At 37.5% G+C, this 11,395-nt stretch overlaps 1 pseudogene; it reads right to left on the reverse strand.

Annotated features, from left to right (window-relative positions):
* Positions 1-9,107: 9,107 nt before the first annotated feature.
* Positions 9,108-10,143, reverse strand: LOC114268374 (carboxylesterase 1 pseudogene; annotated as a pseudogene).
* Positions 10,144-11,395: the final 1,252 nt, after the last annotated feature.

Genomic DNA, 11,395 nt, shown 5'->3' on the forward strand with positions numbered 1-11,395 from the left:
ACCAGATGGAAAAATTGTAGCATTTGGTACCAAGTTTCCTTGTATATATATATATATATAAGACAAATGCAGCCCAACATTGATATATGTATTATAGATGTATACATTTCAATCTTCTTCTAGTATATATTAGGGCATCTATATATATATATATATATATATATATATATATATATATATATATGTATGTGTGTGTGTAAGAGAGAGAGAGAGAGAGAGAAATTAATTTAATCAAACCATCAAAAACTATATGAAACCCCATCTTATAAGTCTAACAAATCCCAAACTATATGAAACCTAAGCAAAGCTTCATCACATTCACAAACATAGATTCACATTGAAAGCCCTAACCATAGTTTGTTTGTCCAGTAGTCTCTACAAGGGACCACAAAACAAATAATGCCAGCCATCTCATATAGACGATGATTGCAACAGAGGGAACCTTGTCTGCCGCTCTCCATTCACACAGTAGCCTCGTTTGTTGCTCGCAGTCATCCGCCGCCGCTCGCCCTCGTCTGCCGCTCTCCGTCGATCTCGAGAGAGAGAGAGAGAGAGAGAGAGAGGGGAGGGAAGAAGAGATTAGGGATTTTTTGGGTTTGAGATTGGGGATTTTTTTTTAGGGGGATGTGGAAGCGGGAATGGGAAAAAAAATAAAGGGGGGAGCGGGAATAGAAAAAAATAAAGGGGCGGGAATGAAAAATAAAAATAAAAAAAAAATAATTAAATAAATTTATTTTTTGTTAAAATATATAATTTTTTGTAGTTAATGAATTTTTTTAAAAATTTTTTTTTTTTTTTAGTTATTAAGATTGAAAATTTATTAGTTTCATTTTTATTTTAATGAAAAAAAATATTATTATTTTTTATTTTGTAGAAGTAGGGGTAATATATATTTGAATGAAAAATATTTTCCACTAAAATAAAAGTTAATTTTCTGTAGTCAATGAAAATATTTTTCTGCGGCCTATTTTTTTTTTTTTGTTACTAAAAACCATGAACTAATTTTTTGTGGTAGAGGAAAGGGAACGGCAGCAGTAGTGAAGGTGGTGGATAAGAGATGATGGTGGTGGTGATGGTGATGGCGAAAGAGATTAGTGGTGAAGTTGTGGTAGTGGTAGTGTAAATGGAGTGGCAGGGGTGAAAGAGAGGTAATGGTAGTAGTAGTGGCAGTAGTGGTAATGGTGGTAGTGGAGTGGTGGCGATAGTAGTAGTAATGGTAGTCGTAGAGGTGAAGTGGCGACAGTAGAAATAATGGTGGTGGTGGAATGGTGTTTGCAGTAGTGGTGAAGGTAGTAGAGGAGGTGGGTGGTGAGAGAGAGAAATGAGTGAGAGACAGATAGAAGAGAGAGAGAGAGAGACAGAGTATGAGCGAGAGAGAGACAAAGTGGTCGCTAAAAATGCATTTTCTTGTAGTGGATCGATAAATCGAGAGGGAGCTCAGCAAATAGAGAAGACGGGAGTGAGAGAGTGAGCAATGCAAACACAGTGGGAGGGAGAGAGAAAGAGACAGAGAGAGAGAAAAAGATAAAGAGATAAAGAATGATAGACAAAAAAGAGACATAGAGAGAACAGAGATGGACGAGAGAGACAGAGAGAGATAGAGAGAAGAGAGATGAGCGAAAGAAACATAAGAGAAGAGAGATGAATGAGAGAGAAAGATAGAGAGAAGAGAGATGAGCGAGAGAGATAAAGAGAAGAGAGATGAGCGAAAGAGACAGAGAGAGAACAGAGATGAAAGAAGAGATAGATGAGTGAGAAACACAGAGAGACAGATAAACAAACAGACAGAGAGAGAAGAGTGATGAGTGAGAGAGAGAAAGAGAAGAGAGAAGAGAGAAAGGAATATGAAAAAATGGATGAAAAAATATAGACAAAGAGAGAGAGAGAAAGAGTGAAAAGAGATAAACGAGAGAGAGACAGAGAGAGATGAGCGAGAGAGATAAAGAGGAGAGAGAGAAAAGAGATGAGAGAGATAAAGAGAAGAAATATGAACGAGAGACACAGAAAGAAAGAAAGAGAGAGACAAACAGACAGAGAAGGGTGATGAGTGATGAATGAGAGAGAGAAAGAGAAAGAGAAGAGAGACAGAGACATAGAGAGAAAGAAAGAGACAGACAGACAAAGAAGAGTTATGAGTGAGAGAGAGAGAGAGATAAGAGAGACAGAGACACATAGAGAGAGAGAGAGAGACAGACAGACAGACAGACAGAGAAAAGTTATGAGTGAGAGAGACAAAGAGAAGAGAGACAGAGACAGAGATAGAGAGATAAAAAGATGAAAAAATAGGTGAAAAGAGAAATGTTCAAAAGAGTAAGACGATGTCGTTTTTATTTTTTTATTTTTATTTTTATTTTTTTTTGGTAACAGAAAAATACCGTTGCATTTATTTAAATCATTTTATGACTATATATATGAAGCCGTCTCAAAGCCACAATATATATATATATATATATTTATTTTATTTATTTATTTTTTTTGCAGCGGTACGTATTACAATCGCAAAAAACTCCTCCTTTTTTATTTTATTTTTTGCGACTGCAGCTGGTATCGTTGCAAATACTCTTTTTTTTTTTTGCGACAGCAATTTCTACCATCGCAAATACTCTATTTTTTGCGACGGCAAGTTGTGTCGTCTCAAAAAGTCACATTTTTTTAGACGGGAAGTTGTGCTGTCTCCAAAAGTCACATTTTTTGCGACGACAAGTTATGCAGTCTCAAAAAGTCACATTTTTTTGCGACGGGAAGTTGTGCCGTCTCAAAAAGTCACACTTTTTGAGACGGCAAATTGTGACGTCTCAAAAAGTCACATTTTTTGAGACGACAAGTTGGGTCGTCGCAAAAAGTCATTTTTTGCGACGGCAAATGTGCCGTCGCAAAAAGTTCCGTCTCATAAACTCCCTTTTCTTGTAGTGATAGCATTACACAATGACTCAAGCCAATGCTAATCAGGTTTTTGACTTGATTTTTTTCCGTCTATATCTTTCTTGTTACCTACGACGGCAAAATAATATTTACTTCTTGCCAAATTATATTTACAATCCTTATAATTTATTTCATCTATTGATTTTGATCATTTAATTTTAATTATATCAATTTTATCTTTTAATTTTTTACATTGTGTAGTCCAATTGATGACATCAACTAAAAAAATAGATAGAAATCAATGACAAAATGGTATATTAAAAAAGGAATGAATCATTTTAAAATGAACGTCAGGCCCTCAAGATGCATTATCAGTTGAACTAAATTGATGTAAGTCATTGAAGTTTATTTAAATTTCATTTGAAAACTCAACGAATTTTGTTTAAGCTTGCCAAGATATACGTTATTTAATCTTTGGTTTTGAAAATAAGACAACTTTTAAAATGAATTTATGTTTGATTAATTTACATAATGAATCAACTTTAAATGAAGTTTTAGTAAATCAAATGCGAGTCAAGTTTGAATAGTTTGATTGGTTTTACATTTTTGTTTGGAATGTGTAATTATGCATATATATATATATATCATTTTGGCCTTCTGTATTTATTTTCAAAAAAATTATTATATTCCAATAAAAAAAATGAAAAACGTTTGAGGGCCACAATTTTTGTGACCACAATGGCTCAAAACTGTCAAAACGACGTCGTTTTTTGTGCAAAACATGCCAAAATGACGTCGTTTTGACAGTTTTAAGCCATTATGGCCACAAAAATTGTGGCTCCCTAGCATTGTTGAAAAAAAATATTGTTTAGTTTGGCATTCGCAATCATTATAGAAGTATGATGTGCTTGGATCCGGAATGGGTGGCATCATAATGCTAAGTTCAAAGAATTTTCATATGAAGTGTTGTACTTGTGATATTTTCAATTATGACTGCAGAAAAAAAAAAAAAAATCTTCTCAGTGGCAACACAATTGAGTTTGAAAAGTTTTGCTATGATACTCTTTAATGCTATTTGTCTCAGTGTTTTAAATTAGATTTCATTAATAAGTCTCTTTTCCGCTCATTAAAAAAAACTAAAAAAAAAAGGGAGTTTTTTTGATAAATCCATTTTCTAAGAGCTTTATTCCATCCAACCCATATTCTTTTTGACTATTCCATTAGGTCCAATTTGAGATAAGAAGACCAAAATACCCTTTTCATCTACTTATGTTCTATTTAGTTCACATTATTTTCATATATTTCAATAAGTCCTATGGGTGACATAATTACCAAAATACCCTTAATGTGAATGTTCACACCATCAATATAAATGTTTATATCGTCAACGTGTAGGGGCCCGGCTCATGTCGATCCTCGTGGGTGCCCGGAAAAATTCAAGTCGGGCCTGGCCGGCCCACAAGCCAAAAAAATAGGCTCGACCCGGCCCGTTGATAATATGAATATTCACATTGACAAGTTAACATTCACATTGATAGGAGTGTAAAATTAGCCTGCGGCCCGTGGGCGGCCCGAACCAGCCTGTCGCCCGGGGCGGGCCCGGGCCGACCCGTTTACAATATGAATATTCACATTGACATATTAACATTAACATTAACATTGACAAGAGTGTAAAACTGGCCCATGACTCGTGGGCAGCCCGAAGCTCGGGCTCGGGCTCGGGCTCGGGCTCGGGTCGGGGCGGGCCCAGCCCGGCCCGTTGACAATGCAAATATTCACATTGACATGTTAACATTCACATTGATAAGAGTATAAAATTAGCCCGCGCCCCGTGGCTGCCCGAAACTAGCCCACGGCCCGTGGGCGACCCGGGGCGGGCCCGACCCGGCCTGTTGACAATGTGAATATTCACATTGACATATTAACATTCACATTGATAAGAGTATAAAATTGACTCGCATCCCATCGGCGGCCCGGGGAGAGCCCAGTCCGACCCGTTGACAATGTGAATATTCACATTGACATATTAACATTCACATTGATAGGAGTGTAAATTTGGCCCATGGCCCGTGGGCGGCCCAAAGCCCGCCCGCTGCCCAGGGCGGGCCCGACCCGGCTCGTTGACAATGTAAATATTCACGTTGACATATTAACATTAACATTAACATTGATAAGAATGTAAAATTAGCCCGTGACCCGTGGGCAACGTGAATATTCACATTGACATGTTAACATTCACATTGATAAGAGTGTAACATTAGGCCGTGCCCCGTGGCTGCCCAAAACACGTCCACGGCCCGTGGGCGGCCCAAGGTGGGCCCGGTCCGGCCTGTTGACAATGTGAATATTCACATTGACATGTTAACATTCACATTGATAAGAGTGTAAAATTGACTCGCGTCCCATGGGCGGCCCAAAGCCCGTGGGCGGCTCGGGGTGGCCCGGGTTTGGGTCCGGGCCTACCCCGGGCCGCGGGCGAACTTCGGGCAGCGGACAAGTTTTACACTCCTATCAATGTTAATGTTAACATGTCAATGTGAATATTCACATTGTCACGGGTCGGGCCAAGCCTGCCTCGGGCTGCGATCAGGCTTCGGGCCGCCCACGGGCTGCGAGCCAATTTTACACTCCTATCAATGTGAATGTTAACATGTCAATGTGAATATTCACATTGCCAACGGACCGGGCCCGCCCTGGCCCAAGGTCGGGCTTCGGGCTGCCCACGGGTCACGGGCCAATTGTACACTCTTATCAATTTGAATGTTAACATGTCAATGTGAATATTCACATTGTGAACAGGCCGGGCCGGGCCCGCCCCGGGCCGCCCATAGGCCGTGAACGGATTTCGGGCAGCCACGGGACGCGGGCTAATTTTACACTCCTATCAATGTGCATGTTAACATGTCAATGCGAATATTCACATTGTCACGGGTCGGGCGAAGCCCCCCTCGGGCTGCGGTCAGGCTTCGGGCAGCCCACGGGCTGCGGGCCAATTTTACACTCTTATCAATGTGAATGTTAATATGTCAATGTGAATATTCACATTGTCAACGAGCCGGGCCGGGCCCGCCTCGGCCCGCGGGCTGGCTTTTGGCTGTCCATGGGCCGCGGGCCAATTTTATACTCTTATCAATGTGAATGTTAACATGTCAATGTGAATATTCACATTGTCAACGGGCCGGACCGGGCCCGCCCCGGGCCGCCCATGGGCCGCGGGCGGGTTTCGCGCCGCCACGGGACATGGGCCAATTTTACACTCCTATTAATGTGAATGTTAACATGTCAATGTGAATATTCACATTGTCAACGGGCCGGGCCGGGCCGAGTCGGGCCCGCCCGGGGCTACTGTCTAGTTTTATACTCTTATCAATGTGAATGTTAACAAGTCAATGTGAACATTCACATTGTCAGCGGGCCGGGCCAGGCCCGCCCATGGGCCGTGGGGGGGTTTCGGGCAATTACAAGGCGCGGGCTAATTTTACACTCCTATCAATGTGAATGTTAACTTGTCAATGTGAATATTCACATTGTCAACGGGCCGGGCCGGGCCCACCCCGGGTTGCGGGCGGGCTTTTGGTTGCCCATGGGCCGCGGCCCAATTTTATACTTTTATCAATGTGAATGTTAACATGTTAATGTGAATATTCACATTGTCAACGGGCCGGACCGGGCCCGTCCCGGGCCGCCCATGGGCCGCTGGCGGGTTTCGCACCGCCACGGGACGGGAGCCAATTTTACACTCCTATTAATGTGAATTTTAACATGTCAATGTGAATATTCACATTGTCAACTGGCCGGGCCCGCCCTGGCTCGCGGGCGGGTTTCGGGCCGCCCACGGGCCAATTTACATTCCTACAAATGTGAATTTTAAAATATGAATGTTCATATCATTAAATTGCTAATCGTTGAAAAAATATTTATAAGGGTATTAAAATTAAATATAAGGGCATAAGTGTCCAAGAAAATAGTGTAAATCAAGAAAATGGACTTTATGGAATAAAACTATACATACATGAGACTAAATGGGTTAAGAAATTTCTTCATGGACTTCTTAAGTTAAAACACTTCTAAATTGGACTTATCAATAAAAATCTCAAAAAAAAAGTGTCTTTGGATACAACAAAAAGATAAAAGAAAATATTAAAAATAGAAGACACTTTTTTTTTTTTTATAAATATTTTTCATTAATCTCAAAACTCTTTTAACCTTTTCACCTATTTTCAATAGACGTTTCACCCTAATTCTATATTAAACAACAAAAGAACCTTTGGTTGTTGCAAGTGATGGGTATTTTTTTTTTTTTTACTCGTACCTGCGCCCGCTAGTATTTTTTCAAAGAATTTAGGCCTTGTTTGGTTTGTGTTTTTCAAAAAATTTGGAAAAAAATTCTCTACAAATAAGTTTTCAAAAGTAATCAAATCAAACAAATTTTTTCAAAATTTTTTTCCAAAACTTGTTTGGTTTACAAGTTTTCCAAACAAATCTCTTTTCTCATACACATCAAATCAATCACTTTTTTCAAAACTCTCTCTCAAAATAATTTTTCAAAACATCTTTTAAAAAAAAACCAAATCAAACAAATTTTCGTACATTTTATCTCAAAACATGTTTCTCAAATACAAACCAAACAAGCCCTTAGTTTCTTTGTTATGATCTTTCTACAATAATTTATATATATATATATATTTTTTTTTTTAAACGAGAAGATATATCAGTAAAATATATAATTCACTGTTGGAGTTAAAATAGAAGTGAAATGATGTTTAAAACCCTATATGAATTTCAAAATTACCACAATAATACAATTATAATGAGATCCATTCCAGAGAATTCTGATCCACTTTAGCAAACCAAGGACCAATTTGATAAAACTAACAAACAGTACAGGCATCAAATTCCAAAACTATGGATCCATAGCCCAGAGTACCCCCAAAGTTCGGCCCAAAGAGTTGAGGCCCATCAACTTGGGCCAAAAACCCATGTTTCCATTATTCAGAAATTGTTGTGGATCGGGGTGTGTTAATATGGCCCGCAGCCTAGGGTGGGCCTGGTTTGGTTAGGTCCAGGCCCAATTCCAACCCAAAACCTTAGGCGTAGGCCGTCATTTTTAAACCTAACCCAGCCTGTAAGCCCGCTCAAGGCTTGCTTAAAAGCCTGGCCTATCCAAAACTCAGTGTCATTTTTAGTAAAAAATAAATAAAATTTTGATAGAAAAATTAAAAAAAAAATGTTCAGACTTGCCCAAACCCTATCCAAGTCTAGGCCCAGGCCCGGGCCTGAGCAGCCCGAGTCCCGAATACTCCCTGGGCCTGGACTTGGCCTTAATTTTTTTTAAAATATGATAATACTATCTATAATATCAAGTCTCATTTAAAGAATTCTTGGAGATGCTTTACTAGACTGAATATTTTTAAGTTTGGAATAAAAATAAATAAATGTGGGGTAATTTTGAAACTTTTTAAATATATATTCTATATTTGTGGAATGATCATTGAATATATAGATAAATAAACAGAGCCATTTAAATAAAAAGTGAGACATTTTAACAGATAATTGGACAGATAGATAATACGTGTACAGATATAAGATATTTATACAAATAGACAGATAAATAAGTTTTGAATAGATGGATGTCCTTATGGACAAATAATGTCATTTCGGCTTAAACAAAATATTTAAACTTGGAGCTATTGATTCAAGAGTTTTAGAAATAACATTACAAAAAATTAAGGTTTTAGAAACCATAATTTAGGGACAAAATTATTTTTTAGAGACCAAATAATTTTGTTGCGAAAAGTGTCGTCATTATTATTTAGCAACAAAAATTGAACATTAGTGATAAATTATTATCCTTTGGGGAACAAATTTTTTGTCTAAAAAAATAAATCACTTTCAGACAAAATTATTTTATCCCTAAAAGTTTATTTATTAATGACATTTTCAAAATTTTGTCGCTGAAAGCCTTATTTTTGACTATTTAAGATGACATTTTAGTGACTATACTCGTGACGATGGAAATTGATCTCTAAATATCATTTGCAACAAAATTTTTACTTTTAGAAATCAAAATATTTAATTTTTAAAACTCTTATATATTGTAATATAAACTTCTCACAGTAAATATTAAGAAATTTTAAAAAGATTATACAATCTTTATTATAATGTTTTTATGTAAGATGTATAATGTACAATCTTTATTACTCGATAATTATGTTCTTCTTTTTTAAAATGAACTACCTTCCCCGCCAATCACGATGAAGTAATAAAATTTTGTAGAATAACAAACAGATCCTTAGCTTTAGACTCCACAAATAGCTCAATGCCGTGGTGACCCTCACCAAAGTGGGTCACTGTCCTTAAACCCTTCTCCTTCAACATATTTGCAAACTCCATCTGACGGTCAATCAACGGGTCATCATTACAACCCGTCACCAAGACCTGCCAATCCGCCAACCGGATCTGCTCTAGTTGACTCGACCCACTGCCCACCGTTGGATTGCAATACTCATGATCACGATCTGAACCGATGGGTAATGACAACTCCCACATAAAATCAGTCCCGGATAATGTCAAAAACGGGTCCTTAATCAACCCAAGCTCTGACCTGACCCGCTCTGACCCACCGAAAAACGGGTGGTGCAAAATCAACCCTTTGATTTTCAAGGGCCGAAGATCATCAATAACTTGGGTTGCACGTACCCCTGCATGGTAGGCTATGTTGGCACCAGCACTAGTGCCCATGAGAAAACAACATGAAAAATCACAAAATTGAGTTAGCCACCGCTCTTGGGTGGTTTTAAGCCACTGCAAGGTATCGACAGCGTCGTCGTAGGCAGCGGGTAGGCGGTGTTCGGGAGCAAGACGGTAGTCGACGGAGACGATTACGGCAGAGAGGTCGGCGGCAAGTTTGACACAGAAGTCATGGTTGATGGTTGAGGCTGCGCTCGTGAAGACAAAGCCACTGCCATGAAAGTAAACTATTACAGGAAGGTTGAGCATGAGATTGGGGGTGGTGGATGGTTTGTCAAGGGCTTGTTTGGGGAGATAAATTCGGAGCCATGTTTTGTTTTTAGGGTTTAGAGGAAGGTCTTTGGAGAGAACGGGAGAGTGGGTGTTGCGATCGGGTGTGGCTGGGGTGCTTGGAAATTGTATCAACCGTGTATACGTACCGTCAGGGTTGGATACAATGCCAGGCTGGTTTTGCTGATCATGAGACAGGATGGAGTTTGAGAATGATGAAGAAGATACAATGCCAGGCTGATTTTGCTGATCATGGGACATGATTGAGTTTGAGAATGATGAAGAAGGAGTTGAGTTGAGTTGTTTTAATAAGAGACTTTGGCTTCGCAATTAACGCAGGAGATGCAATTGATATTGATGTTAACGCTTTGTTTATTGTTTTCTTCACACAAAATCTTTGTTCCATTCATTTGGTTTTTCCGCCCTAAATTATGTTCTCCAACACGTAATTAATTAAGGGAAGTGATTCATCCCCCGAATCCCCCGAAAATGCCATTTAAGGTAAAAAAAAAAAAAAAAAAAGGGAAAAAAAGAAAAGAAAAAGAAAACAGTTTCCAGAAAAGGAAATTAGGAGGATTAGGGGGAGGGATTTTAGGGCTCTAAATCATTTTCCATTAATTAATTGCTTTATTTTATGTAACTGGTGTGATACAGAGAATTTGAGACAACCAAACACAAATCTAAACAAAAGATCTTATCTTTTATTTAAAATAAATAAATAAACGTTGTTTGGAATAATTTAAATAAGTATATTTATTTAATTTTTTTATAAAAAGATATGCAAAGTGATAAAAAGGTGATGTAACCTCAATAAGAAGTGATGTGACCCAAATAAGATAAAAAAATTATCTAAAGTAGATCACCGCAAATAATTTGCATAATGTTAGGCTTCATAAAGAAATATCAAGAAAAGTTTTATGAAATTTTTAAAAATAATCTAGTATGGTAGGTAACAAAACAAGAAAACAGCTTACCTTAATGTAAGTATATTTTAATTTTGAAATCTTAATTTGCAAATAGTATAAACTTAGTTTTGTATAGTGTACTATGATTGATATGTTATAAATTAGTGTATGTGATTGTATAACATACAATAAAATACTACAAATTAATTTAATGGTGGAGAATTTTCATGAAACTTTTCATGTTATTTTTTTATGAAACGTAGCGTTACTTTTAAAATAAAAGGCAAAATTTATTTTACCCCTTGTCGTTTAATGTCAGAGCACTTTACCCCACTTTGGTTCAAATATAGCTAGAAGGATTTCATATGAAATGACTATAATATCAGTAAACTCGTTAACACCGTTAATTATAGATGTAAAATAACTATAATATCTCAAAATCCTATATTTTTTTTTTTGTTATTTTCTATCTCATCTCTCATACACATAATTTGTAATGTTTAATATTAATTCAATTAAATCATAATTAATTATAAATTCTTAATTATGTAATGTAATGTAATTTTTTTTTATTTTAATTATATTTTAGATTGCAATTAATCCTAAAT

The sequence above is a fragment of the Camellia sinensis genome, chromosome 8 (genome assembly GCF_055761805.1).
Source record: "Camellia sinensis isolate YWXY chromosome 8, ASM5576180v1, whole genome shotgun sequence".
NCBI classification, from domain to species: domain Eukaryota; kingdom Viridiplantae; phylum Streptophyta; class Magnoliopsida; order Ericales; family Theaceae; genus Camellia; species Camellia sinensis.